General features: G+C 40.4%; 1 pseudogene; it reads right to left on the reverse strand.

Moving 5' to 3' along the window:
- Window positions 1–12,220: 12,220 nt before the first annotated feature.
- On the reverse strand, window positions 12,221–12,674 carry LOC102924938 (Ig heavy chain V region 3-6 pseudogene; annotated as a pseudogene).
- Window positions 12,675–12,909: the final 235 nt, after the last annotated feature.

Below are 12,909 nucleotides of genomic sequence, written 5' to 3' on the forward strand. Positions count from 1 at the left end.
ACATATAGAGACCCACAGACAGACAATATTCTGAGAGTGAGAGACCTTGGACACTCAGTACTATATGTGAGGTATTCATCAAATCCTCTCAGGGTCATGGAACACTGAAGTAGAGGAGAAAATAATATAAGAGCCAGAAGGGATTAGACCCACCAAGGAAATAAGGCCTCTAAATCAATAGGATTTAAAGACCTAAAGTAAGTCTTTTTTTCATTGAATATATATTTTTCTCATAGAATATATCCTGATTACAGGTTCTCCTACCTCTTCAACTCCTGAAACTTCCCACCTGCCCTCCAATCCATATAACCCATCTTGCTGTGTCTCTTTAGAAATCAAACAGGCTTCTAATAAATAATAATGAAATAAAATAAGATGAGATCAAACAAAAACTAACACATCAGAACCAGACAAATAAAACAAACAGAAGTAAGAGAGACCAAGACAGATCTAAGAAACAGGTGCAGATACAGAGACCTCCTGATTTACATACACTGGACTCCCATAAACATTAAATTAGAAGCTGTACTATACAGGCAGAGGAACTTTTGGATAAGAAATAAATAAAATGATAAAAGCCATGTGATATTATGTGTCAAGGAATCTCCAAAAATGCTTTGAAATTTGATTTCTGATGACCATCTACTGCTACACATGCAGCATGTTCTTAAGAGTAGTTGGTTTCCTCAGAGAGACTCCCTTAGAGAAAACTAAGTTTTAATTTGCAAGTGGTTATCAACTGGAGGTAGCTTCTGAATTAGGGATGTGCACAGTGTCTTCTTCCCCTTTCAATTCTAGGACTCCACCTGGTGCAGACACATGAGGGCCCTGTGCATAAAACCTCACTCTCTTTGAATATATATGTGCATCTGTCCTGTTGTTTTAGAGGCCTTATTTCCTTGGTGGGTCTATTCCCTCTGGCTCTTATACTCTTTCCTCCACTACTCCTGTGTTCCACCACCTTGAAGGAATTTGATGAAGACTTCTCATATAGTGCTGATTGTCCTAGGTCTCTCACTCTCAGAATATTGTCTGTCTGTGGGTCTCTATATTGTTCCCAAGTGCTGCTGGAGCAAGCTTTTCTCATCATGGTTGAGCAAGACACTGATTTTGAGTAGAGAAGAATGTCATTGGGAGTCATTTTATTGCAATCTTCTTTTATAGAACAACAATATTTATTTTTATTCTAGGTTTCTGACTATCTAAGCTAAGATTATTGTTCACTCAAGCAGTGTAGAGTAAGGATTCTATTTCTTGTATGAGCCTTATGTCATATTTATCTATTGATGGCTACTCCCACAAGCTTTTTACCATCATTGACATAACATATCTTGCAGGTCAGATAACACTATAAATCCACGGAGTTGTAGCCTGTGTTCATGTTACATTTCGTCTTTTGGATTCTTCTATTCTGATAGGTTTCCATACTTCCCCTCAACTGGCTCTTACATTTAGCTCTCTTGCCCTTTATTCTCCCTGATACTCCACTTTTCTTCACCCTCCCCTTTTGGTCCTCCCTTCCAGCCATCTCCCATGCATCCACAATTATCTATAACAGTTCATTTTCCTACAGGAATTCTGTTCTCTCCATTCAAGTTCCTTAAGACTTAAAGCTCTTTCATTTGAATCCAGGCCTTCAATTCTTACCATGCATGATTCATTCTTGACAGCAGGCTCAAGAATAGGAACAGGCATTTGATGGAGACTGCAGCACTTAAGGACACAAAACATTTCTGTTGAGAGACCAGGGAACATAACTTTCATCAGCAAATAGAAATGATAAGTTAACTGTTTTGTTAGAAATATAATTGGCTATCCTGTGTGATTGTTGAATCTGCCATCAGAGAACTAACAAGTTTAATGAAAAGGAGCATGAAGCTGAATGTTGTCTAGATAGTGTTAATCCCAATGCCAAGAATAAGACCACTATCAATTTGAGCCAAATTTGAAGCAAGTTTGATTTTTATTGGTGTGAACCCAAGAGCTGGGCCAGGACTGAATCTTAATTCAGGTTAAATAGAGCAGCCCTAAACCCTCTTCTTGGGCCTCTTTTAAGGAGTATTTCATGAGTAATTTTACAGAAGGAGACAATGATGCAATAAGGAAATACAAAAGGCTAAAAAAACAACATGTTGCCACCCACCATTTGATTAGGAGGATACTGGGAGTGTCAGGGAGTTTCCAGGGTATTCTCAAAAACAGATCAAGGACATGGGTTTGGGAAGGTCTGGTTCTAGGAACCAGAAAGCAACTCAACTCTCACAGTAATTAAAAACTTATTTTTAAAAAATACAGCATAATAGTGGCTGCCATTAAAATGGTGTCATGTAGGTTCCTCCACAGAACAGAAGACAAGCTTAAACCACATCATTATTATCCATTCATCAGCTGATATGGCTTTAGGCTGATTCTGCACTCAGATGCTCTGAAGAGAGCAATGCTGAATAAAAATGATCTGACATCTTTGCAGTAGAGAGTCCATAGGTCTCTACTCAGGAATAATTTAGTTAGGCCATCTGACATTTCTATGTTTAACTTTTAGAGGAAATTCCTGATGTAATTTCATAGGGAATGCAACAGTTCACACTCTCACTAACCATGCATCATGGTTTCTTTTTCTCCATTGAATCATCAACATTTGGTGTCATCTGTTTCCTCAGTAAATGTCAATCTTACTGTGATAAGATGTAATCTGAATCTTTTTCCTAATTTATATTTCTCTGATGGATGAAAATGTTGAAAACTGTAAAAGGTGTATATTCCATTTGTATAATAGTTGTGTTTCCATCACAAGAATAAACTATGAAGTTTCTCAAAGCACCCCTGCTGTCTATATATAGAATAAATTCACCTTGGCCTTTCAAAGAATTAGGAGAGATCTCTATAGGTTGTGTCAACAAATCAGGAAAGAACCCCATTTCTGTGTTTATACTGAGTTTCACACAATACCATGTTTGACATGTTCTCTCTGCCCTTTATATATGTGACCATTAACAAAACTGTCAGCTCAGCATTGTCTGCTGGAGCACTTAGCAATGCTGCTAGTTCACTCTGAGGATCAGAGCCTCATGGAAGAGAAGCAGAGTAATGAAGGACACAGCGACTGAGTTTGGGATTGGAACCTGCATGATCATTGTCTGCTCCTTTATAATGTACCATCAGTGAAATTCTGACAAGGTGTGGAAATTGGGAATGGATCCTTTCCCTGTCAGCTCCTCTGAGCTGTGTTAATGGTCTGCTTCTGCCATTGCCAATGTCCCAAGGATAAGTTCTGTGTGACATAAGAAGCCTGCTGAGATAGATTTCATAACCCCCTGCCTCAGTATAATGAGTTTGTGGTGGAAGTATTAGACCTATGAATGCCTAGAGCAAATGGAAGGCACAATACTAAGTAATAGAGAAAGATTAAAAAATTATCTATTGTTTATTACACAATTGATATATAATTTAACATCTTATTTTATTGTTTTTGAACAGAGACCCCACTCTGCTTATTTGCCACACAGAAACCAGTATAATACAATGTCAATAATTAAGAAGGATTAGCAAAGATCTATGAATGTTGAATCCAGATACATATTTGAAGAAATAATTTTCAAAGGAGTGGCTTAGTGTTCTTTCATGCAAAATCTGGTGTGGGATACCCAGTATTGAAAAATCATGATATATAAATTCTATATTCTATTATACTTCTGTAAACAACTCTTAAAAGTCTGAACTTTTCTGTTTATATTTCCTGCTAGTCTGGAGTCAGCTGTATTGGAAGTAGCACTCCTACACATCAGGTCAGTATTTTAAAACATTTTCAGAGTAGTAAAGGAACCATGTGTATGATTCCAAAAGGTGGAGAGGAATCTAGAGCCTCCACTCTGGGGCACAGCTCTGCTGTCTTTCCATCTAACCATGCCTGTCCCCTCCATAGGACCTGACACTCTTATACTGAATGGGGGTGAGTCTCATCATGAAGAGCCTTGAAACTGCCTCTCTGTGAGACCAGATTGTTAGTTCCTAGTTTTCCAATTGAGGAATTCATTCTACAGTGAGATAATCTTCATTCATGGGGATTGAGAGGGCCTTTGAACTGGGTCATTTCTGTTATTGGAGCATGCCCAGGACAGTGTCATAGACTCTAGGAACTAACTGAACTTCTCCATGTCAGATCTTTTGTTTTTCTAGATAATGGTTTCCTGAGCCTTGTATGTGCTTAAATGAGAGGAATCAACTCTGGGTAGATTCAGGAAACACCCTTGCTGGTCTCAGCACCTGCTCCTCAGGCTCCGTGTAACTAATTTGTTTTCGTTTTAGATTTTGTTGTCTCACAGCAAAGATATTTAGCAAAGTTATTGATCATATAAACTTGATGTCATTTGAAAATAATAATATTCCATATCAGACTGTGTCCCTAACTGTTCACTTTGACAGAACATGGTCTCCAATTGATGCATCTCATTCCTGTGTAGGTATTCTTCTGAAATGTTTGTAGACAGATTTTTAATCTCTTAGCAAGCCTGTAAAGGTCAAAAATGTTGTCTTAGGAAACATGTTTGACTGTGGTACATCAGGGAATTCAAGAGGTGCAATTCTGTGGAGGATGGAAGCTTTCACACTCCTTGAGAAATCCAGGATTTCCTCACAGAAGTCAGCACTATGAAACACGCATGCTTTTATGCAGTTCAAATCTGACAACAACCCAACATTCATACCAGTCTTCATCTTTCTGTTGAGGAGTCCCCCGAATTCACAGGTAGGGAAGACCCCCTTTCATTTCTATCCTGACAATGGTTTATTTTGTAACAAGAGAAATCATGAAGGTGTTGACAGTTTATGATGTACACTTGAGACTGGGAGGGCTCTAGGCCTTGGAGGACAAGGAATTTCTATCCATTTTATTGGTTCAGAAGACACTTCCTGAGTATCATGTGATCTGATGGAAATGGTCCAGAGGATAAAGTAGGGTAATGATGAACTGTGATAATAAATTACAGATGGATAATAAATGTACTGGCAGCTAAACAGACATTCCAATTAAGTCTCAACCTGCGGTTGCTAATGGATTTTGGAAGAGCCAGGTGAGATGGTAAACTAATTGGTTTTCTAGTCACAGGGACTTATTTATATAACAAATTATATATATATATATATATATATATATATGTATATATATACATATATATGTATATGTATATGTATGTGTGTGTGTGTGTGTGTGTGTGTGTGTGTGTGTGTGTGTGTTACCAGGGCTTGTTGTTATTGTTGTTGTTTTTGCTTCATTTTGGAAGAAGCATGTCAGCGGAGGTGGTCATTTATAAAGATATAGTCAAGGTATGGAGTACTGTAGGGAGCATCCTGAATCAGCATTACTCTGTTCTCTGATGTCCTTTTGATTTAGTGACAAACATCCTATAGGATTGTTCAAAGATGGCTACTGACCAATGCACATTCAAAATGATTATTTCTGATCAAGTCTCCAGGCTAAAATATCGAATATTTCAGTCCTAAGGCAGGTTTCTGTCCCTCTAGTGTTTCTGACACATTCAGGATGTGAATTACAATACCCTGTCTTGCACAGTAATAGACTTCAGAGTCCTCAGATGTGAGGCTGCTCAGATCCATGTAGGCTGTGCTCAAGGCCTTATCTACAGTCAGCTTGGCTTTGCTCTGGAACTTCTGTGCATAGCCAGTATTACTACCTCAAGTACCAATCCATCCAATCCACTCCAGACCCTGTCCAGGCCTCTGATTCACCCAGTGTATATAGTAGTCAGTGAAAGTGAAACTAGAAGCCTTGCTAGACAATTTCACTTAGGCCCCAGGCCTCACCAGCTCAGCCCCAGATTGCTGCAGCTGGACCTGGGAGTGGACACCTGTGGGGAGAAAGGCAGAGTGGATGTCATTGTCACCTGAGTGGATGGACCCTCCTCAAGTCAGCAACTTGGGAGCCCCTTACCTGTAGCAACTGCCACCAACAAGAGGATGATCCAGCTCCATTTCATGGCGAGGACCTTGTGTGCTCAGTGACTGTGCAGAGGACACAAATCATATGTTGTTGTGGGATGTGAACATCTCTGTTTTATCACTATAGTCTCACTTGATTTGCACATTTATGAGTCATGATACTTGTAAGATAAGGACCTAGGCCAGATGGAGAAAAAAAGGGTAGAGAAATCCTTGGTCAGGCATCAGAATGCTGAGGTCAAAATCCTAATCCTCTCTGAGGAAGTAGCCATTCCTGAGACCTATGCAGGCTCTGTGGATATAATCAAGGCCTAATCTCACAATAGAATCCCAACATGAGACATTTAGTCCTTTTCCTGACAAAACTGATTTACAGGTAATGGTAGTGATTAGGATAATCAATTGTGCATGAAAATTTCAAAACCTCATGTATTAGGAGAATTTGTAATCTTTATTTTAATGTACAAGCAATTAATATTTGTTTTTCCAGAAGTTTGCAGGTGTGTGTTTCTCCTGCTTTTTTCTTTTCTAAGTTCTTTTTTTTGTCCATATATTTGTTTTCTATATAGAGAAAGAAAGGTCATCCAGTTGAGTGGTAGGAACATGGGAAGGATCTGGGGGGAGTTGGGTATGGAAACTGATCAGAATACATTGTATGAAAAAAACATGTTTTTCAAAACTCAGAAATAAATAAATCAATCATAATAAAATAAAGAAGAAAATAAAAATCTGTATAATATTGATAAGGAAGTTTGTAGCTAGAGTTTTCTTGCCTTGCCCACAGTCAGGACAAAACTTTGTAACCTGCCAGTCCCACATCCGCTCATACCCAACCAAGTAAACATAGAGACATATTGCTATAAACTGTATGGCCGTGGCAGGCTTCTTGCTAACTGTTCTTACAGCTTAAATTAATCCATTTCCATAAATCTATACCTTGCCATGTAGCTCGTCGCTTACCGGCATCTTTACATGCTGCTTGTCAGGGTGGCGGCTGGCAGTGACACCTTCTGCCTTCCTGTTCTTTTATTTCTCCTTTTGTTAGTCCCACCTAGACTTCCTGCTTAGCCATGGACAGTCAGGTTTTATTTATTGACCACACAGAGCAACTTGATATACAGACCATCCCACAGCAAAGCCAAGTGCAGACCATCTCAGAAACCTGCACTCAGGCCCATGGTCCTAATCATCATCTATGCGGACCTGCTGGGTAAAGCCACGGGGAACCCTAGAATAGGCTCCCACAGGACATACAGAACATCCCACAGCAGAAGTTCTACTGTGCTTGAAAATTGAAGCCTGAATTAAAAAAAAATAGAAAATTGGAGACTGCAGTAGGTGTTATTCAGAGAATAGACTTTAAGAAATGTGTCCAAAGAAGCTACTGTGTCCATACCTCATCTCACTTCTGTTCTGCTGATTATTGATTACATTGTTTCCCTGCTGGTCCTGAGCTCCCTTGCAGGATGGGATGCCATGGCTTACAGTCAAGGTTCTCTGTCTGTCTTGAGCAGAGACACATCCATGCTACTTTGGTACTCAGAGAGCTCAGCCACGGGGAGGACTGGCTCTTCTTTTACTGGAAATAATGAATGGATATGCAGAGACTGATTTCAAGCGCCTATATAGCTGTTAATATTCTTCTAATGCCGTGGTCTTCCATGGTGGCATGTGGATCCATTCCACACTATTCACTGGTACTATAGAATTATTACAAAGAATTACCACATGTCAAATAACTGTGCTTAGGAAAAAAATAAGCATCTTGTTTAGCTGGGCTCACTGTATTTTCTAGAGAATCATGTAGTTGGTCTAGTCTTGCTGCCTTAAGAGGCACATGTCATAGGTTTCCAAGTTAGAGTCCATGTCTCCTGGGGCACTGTGTGCCTTTCAGTTCTTGATGAACCAAACTGCTTCCTCAGGTGGTGAAGCTTTCAGTCCCACCTCTATTTCTTTATGTTCCCTCGAGGTCCTCAAAGCATGTAGAAGCTTGACAAGACAATTGGTCATAGGTATTAATATTTTATATCCATATAACTTACAAACAGTATAGTATCCTGTTATGTACCATTGTAATGATCATAGAAAGTGCTGTTATATTGTTTTACATAAAAGTCTTGAAAGTCTTATTGGTCACAATAAACTTGTCACAGCATTAGTCTTGCTGTGGCCTCTCCATCCTGGCCTAGTTAAATGCAGTTCTCCCTGACCATGATCAGAAAATCCTGGCTCACTCTGAAACTGCTGGTCCTTGCAAGGTTAATGTCAACTGGACTCACATCATTGCTGAATGATTTCTTTGCCCAAATCCTAGGGGAAAAGTTCATTTCATATTCACAAAATATTGCTCAAATATTTACTTCTTTACTTCAGTATACCTGGAGGATATTGAGAAGTTAATGTAAACACACCTTGTTTCCAGAGCATGATCAACATGCAGGCCCATTGTGGTCATCATAGGTCCCTGGAAGCCATGTGGGCTGACCTTCACATGGACATTAGATAACAGACCATGGATCCCTTAGTTTTTTATCTTCATATTGTGCTGTTCAGTGAGTTGGGTTGGTCTTGATCTCAGTAATCCCATATTGTATAGTGTGTTTGTTTCCCAAACTAACTTAACACAAGCTGTCATGATAATAGAATCTAGACAAGGCTCAGGTCTGCACTGGTAGACTCTCTTTCCTTTTACAGATAACAGAATTCTGTAACACAACTAATTCAACAGCAAACATCACTTCTCCCAATAATGATTCTCTAATTCACAGGTAAAACTTTTCAAATTTCCTAGCTTCATCAGCAACAAAGAGTTGCATTGCATTAAGCATGGAGCCAACGTTAACAAGAAAACACCAACAGGAGGCAGCAAACTGTGATAAGGAAAAATCCGTTGCCACTGGAAGAGAGTTAGGAAAGAGACAGTAGATGACATGAGCTGGCATGTGCACAATGGTCACTCAGACTTTTCCACAAGCTGAGCATATAAGAAACATCTTGAAAGAAATTATTGCATGGGATAAGGGTTGCAAATTAATCATTGAAAGGATTCAAATTTCTAATATTCATTGATTGAAAAAAATTAATTACCTCTACTGTGTTAGAGTAGTAACACATTGGAAGCAGGAAACAGTAGACATCCTGTTTTATCATCTATCTTGATAATAATATTGATTCAATGAAGATCTGGATTCTAGTCCCTATGAGAGGAAATAAATTGAAATGCTAGTAAATTATTTAAAATACCCTGTTATTTCCCATTGATGCTATCAACACCAAGTCTTAAAGTTACAGATCTTTGTGAAAACATGAAAAGCTTTAGAAAAGCTTTATTCTTTTGATTATTTCATCTGATAGCATGAGACAAATGCATATCTGTGGTGCTTCAAGGTGAAATAATGATATGTTTATCAGAAACTAAGCAAATAGAAATTCTCATAGACTATGACACACCAAAGGGTCTGTAGAAGACTTTTTAACAGGAAGGGGAAACAACATATTCTAAAATGTAAACAGACATATGCTTGTTTTTTAGGAAGCACATGGAGACAATTCCTAATTTCCTATGGTGTGAGCAGCAATTAGAATTTCTGAGTTAGGCTACTCAGTTCTTAAGTGTCTCTGTTTTTCCTGGGACTCCTCTGTAGGGAGGTTTGTGTCTGAGTTCACGCTGAAGTCTCCTACCATGTTGCTGGCACAATTAGATAGGGGTTAGAATGCAGATTTAAGGAAACTTGGATATAGGAGATATCTCTACTGATACTGCTGCTGGAAATCCCCATTACAAACTGTGTCTCCAATAGTCCATAGTATGGTGCCAGCATATTCTAACCATTTCTTGTGTGCTGTTAGACCCAGTGAATGTGATGATTTGTTACACAGAAACCAGACAATACAGGTGAGTGACAGGGTCTGCAAAGTTTTTATGAGGCCAGACCTGATTCCTGCAGCCATGCTTTGGACAGTGAACCTGAGAATATTGACAATCATTGTTCATCATAAACAAAAAATAGGACTACATGCCCAGCTTCCTTTATTTAAACATACTGCAGGGAACAGCCACCAGGCAGAAAAGCAGTTCCAGGACACACATACTTCGATGGAGACTCCTGTGTAAAGGAAATGAGGGTACCTCAGCCAGGGCTCAGCTTTCAGGCTAAGACTGGGTGCTGGTGTTACTCTTCTTGGGGAGTCACTAGAGGTTATAAAGGGAAACAGAGTGCAGGTCAATTTTCCTGACTAGACAGGGTGATTTACCTGGTGATGCCTAGAACTAGAGGCACAGTCCTCAGGGATGTTTTCTTGATACTGACCTTGTTAACCCACTCCCAAACAACTCAGAACTCATGTGGATCCTGTCATCCAGACATTGCCCAGTGAACATGAAGGTGGCCTCCTCTCCTTCCTCCATCCTCCAGGCTGTGACTTCCTCCCAGGACCACTTGGCACTGTTTAGTTGGAGGCATGGCCCTCATTAGAGAATCCTCACAATAGCAGACAGTCTCTGAGACCTGGCTGGCCTGGCTGGATGTCCATCTACTTCTTCATCTCTGAAAACCTCATCTTTGAGTCCCTGTGTCTTTATCCCTGATCTTTTGTCTGTGGGTCGCCTTAGGGAAAACGGGTCCTGTCACTGGGGAGAAGATGTGCAGTGCAGGTTTTGGGGGATCCCCACCCCTGTGCACTCTCTGCCACCTGCTTTGTGATAGTATGAGAATTTCTGCGATATTTTTCACCCATTATTTCTCAACTTTGGTTTTTACAGGATTTCCCAAGTGGTCATTCAGAATTTGAAAAAAGCATCACATAACTGAGTATGAATCTTGTTAACTGATTAGGTGACACATGGTATAATGCCACTCATCTCCTGATTTGATTTTCCACTTGGATGAATTACTGTGTTTTAGTGTCTGCACTTGGCTTAGGTATCCATTCCTGTGAAACTCTGTAGGAGGAGATCACCAATCACAGATCAAACACTAATGGTGCAGGCCCAGGTGTATCTACACACATAACTTATACAGTTCTTTGCTAAATTACAAGTGGCATCTTTACTGACACATTTAAAAAATAGTAATTATCATTGTAAACACATGAGCATTTGTTTTTAACCACAATGCAAAACTATGTACTTTTTGTACAAAAAAATCCAAAATCAGCCGGGCGTGGTGGCGCACGCCTTTAATCCCAGCACTCGGGAGGCAGAGCCAGGCGGATCTTTGTGAGTTCGAGGCCAGCCTGGGCTACCAAGTGAGCTCCAGGAAAGGCGCAAAGCTACACAGAGAAACCCTGTCTCGAAAAAAAAAACCAAAAAAAAAAAAAAATCCAAAATCAAGAGTGAATAAAAGCAAAGTATGTAGTGGGTATCCATTCCGGCTTTGATCTGGATGTTCCAACCCCCATTGAGGCTTGGTCAACCATCATGCCTACAAGGCAGGACCAAGGGAGGCACCTAGAGACCGGAGACCTGGATGGGCCAGCGCTATCTCTGTTCCTGGACCCTTGAAGGTGGAGGTTGACTGAGCAGAGTTCCAGAGAACAACGCTGGACTGCAATACACCTTCTCCAGACCCCACAACCTACCTATTCCTTCATTTGTAAGTTATATACTAAATAAATCTTCCTTTTAACTACATGGATTGGCCTTAATAATTTCACCAATATAAGTCTTTACCAGAGCCATGCACAGTGGACCTCATGAAATCCCTGCTGTGCATTACAGGGTTGGTAACATTCTTTCAGTGATGTATGGTCCCCCATTTAAGTCTACAACACATTCCTTAGGCATAACAACAACTCGTTTGTGTCAATACTCTAGCAAGTGCTCTGACATACAGATGTATCTGAGGGTATGCATGGAGAATCAAAAGAATTCATTTTTTATGTGACAACTAGTATGATGCTGAGGACAGCTGAGTTTCAAAAAGCTATTTTTGAAGCTATTAAATAAAAAAATTTCTAAGAACAAACAGGGCACAGCTGATAAAGACTAGATTCACCACTAAAAAACTAAAAGTATTACCACACACAGCATCTTGAGAGTAACAATGAGAAATAGGTAAATGTGATTTTACAAAAACACAGTTTCATGATCAGAGAGAGAAATGATGCCAAAGCCTCCCTCCTCTTAGGGTAGGAGAAGCAAAGTCAGAGAAAACCAGAATTTTTTTTCTTTCCAGCTCTAAATTCTTAGAGTTCCTCTGCTTGGTAAGAGCTGAGCGCCCCCTGCTGGTCCAGACCTCCTCTGCAGGGAGGTTTGTGTCTGGGCTCATGCTGAAGTTCCCTCACTGTGTCTTGCACAGTAATATGTGGCTGTGTCCTCAGTGGTCACAGAGTTCAGCTGCAGGAAGAACTGGTTCTTAGATGTTTCTATGGTGATGGAGATGCGGCTCTGCAGGGATGGGTTGTAGTAGGTGCTACCACCTGAACCGATGTACCCCATCCACTCCAGCTTCTTCCCTGGGGACTGCCTGATCCAGTTCCAGTAGTAACCACTGGTGATGGAGAAACCAGTGACAGAGCAGGTGAGGGACAGTGATTGAGAGGGCTTCACCAGGTCAGGTCCTGACTCCTGAAGCTGTACCTGGGACAGGATACCTTCAGACAAGAAGAGACAATTCTGTCAATCACAGGTTGTCACAACCCCTCATGGATACATGTGTGAAACAGTAACACTCACCAGGAAGGCCTGTCACCAGACACAGAAGACCCAGCAGTGTCATCTTCTAGGCTACACCTCCTCTTCCTCAGCGGTCAGCCTCCTGTGAGAGAGATGTGAGCTCCCACAGTCCAGGAAGAGATTTAACTTAGAGCTAGAAAATGCATTTGCATGTGGGGAGTCAGCCTTGTCTTTATAAATGGGGAGGATGGACAGTATTCTATTTGTCTGTTATGCTGTGGCCATCACTGTATCTGAGTTCCTGTAGTGTGAGTCTGGAATAAGAGAGCATGGGGACT

Source organism: Peromyscus maniculatus, chromosome 14 (assembly GCF_049852395.1).
Source record: "Peromyscus maniculatus bairdii isolate BWxNUB_F1_BW_parent chromosome 14, HU_Pman_BW_mat_3.1, whole genome shotgun sequence".
Classification (NCBI taxonomy): domain Eukaryota; kingdom Metazoa; phylum Chordata; class Mammalia; order Rodentia; family Cricetidae; genus Peromyscus; species Peromyscus maniculatus.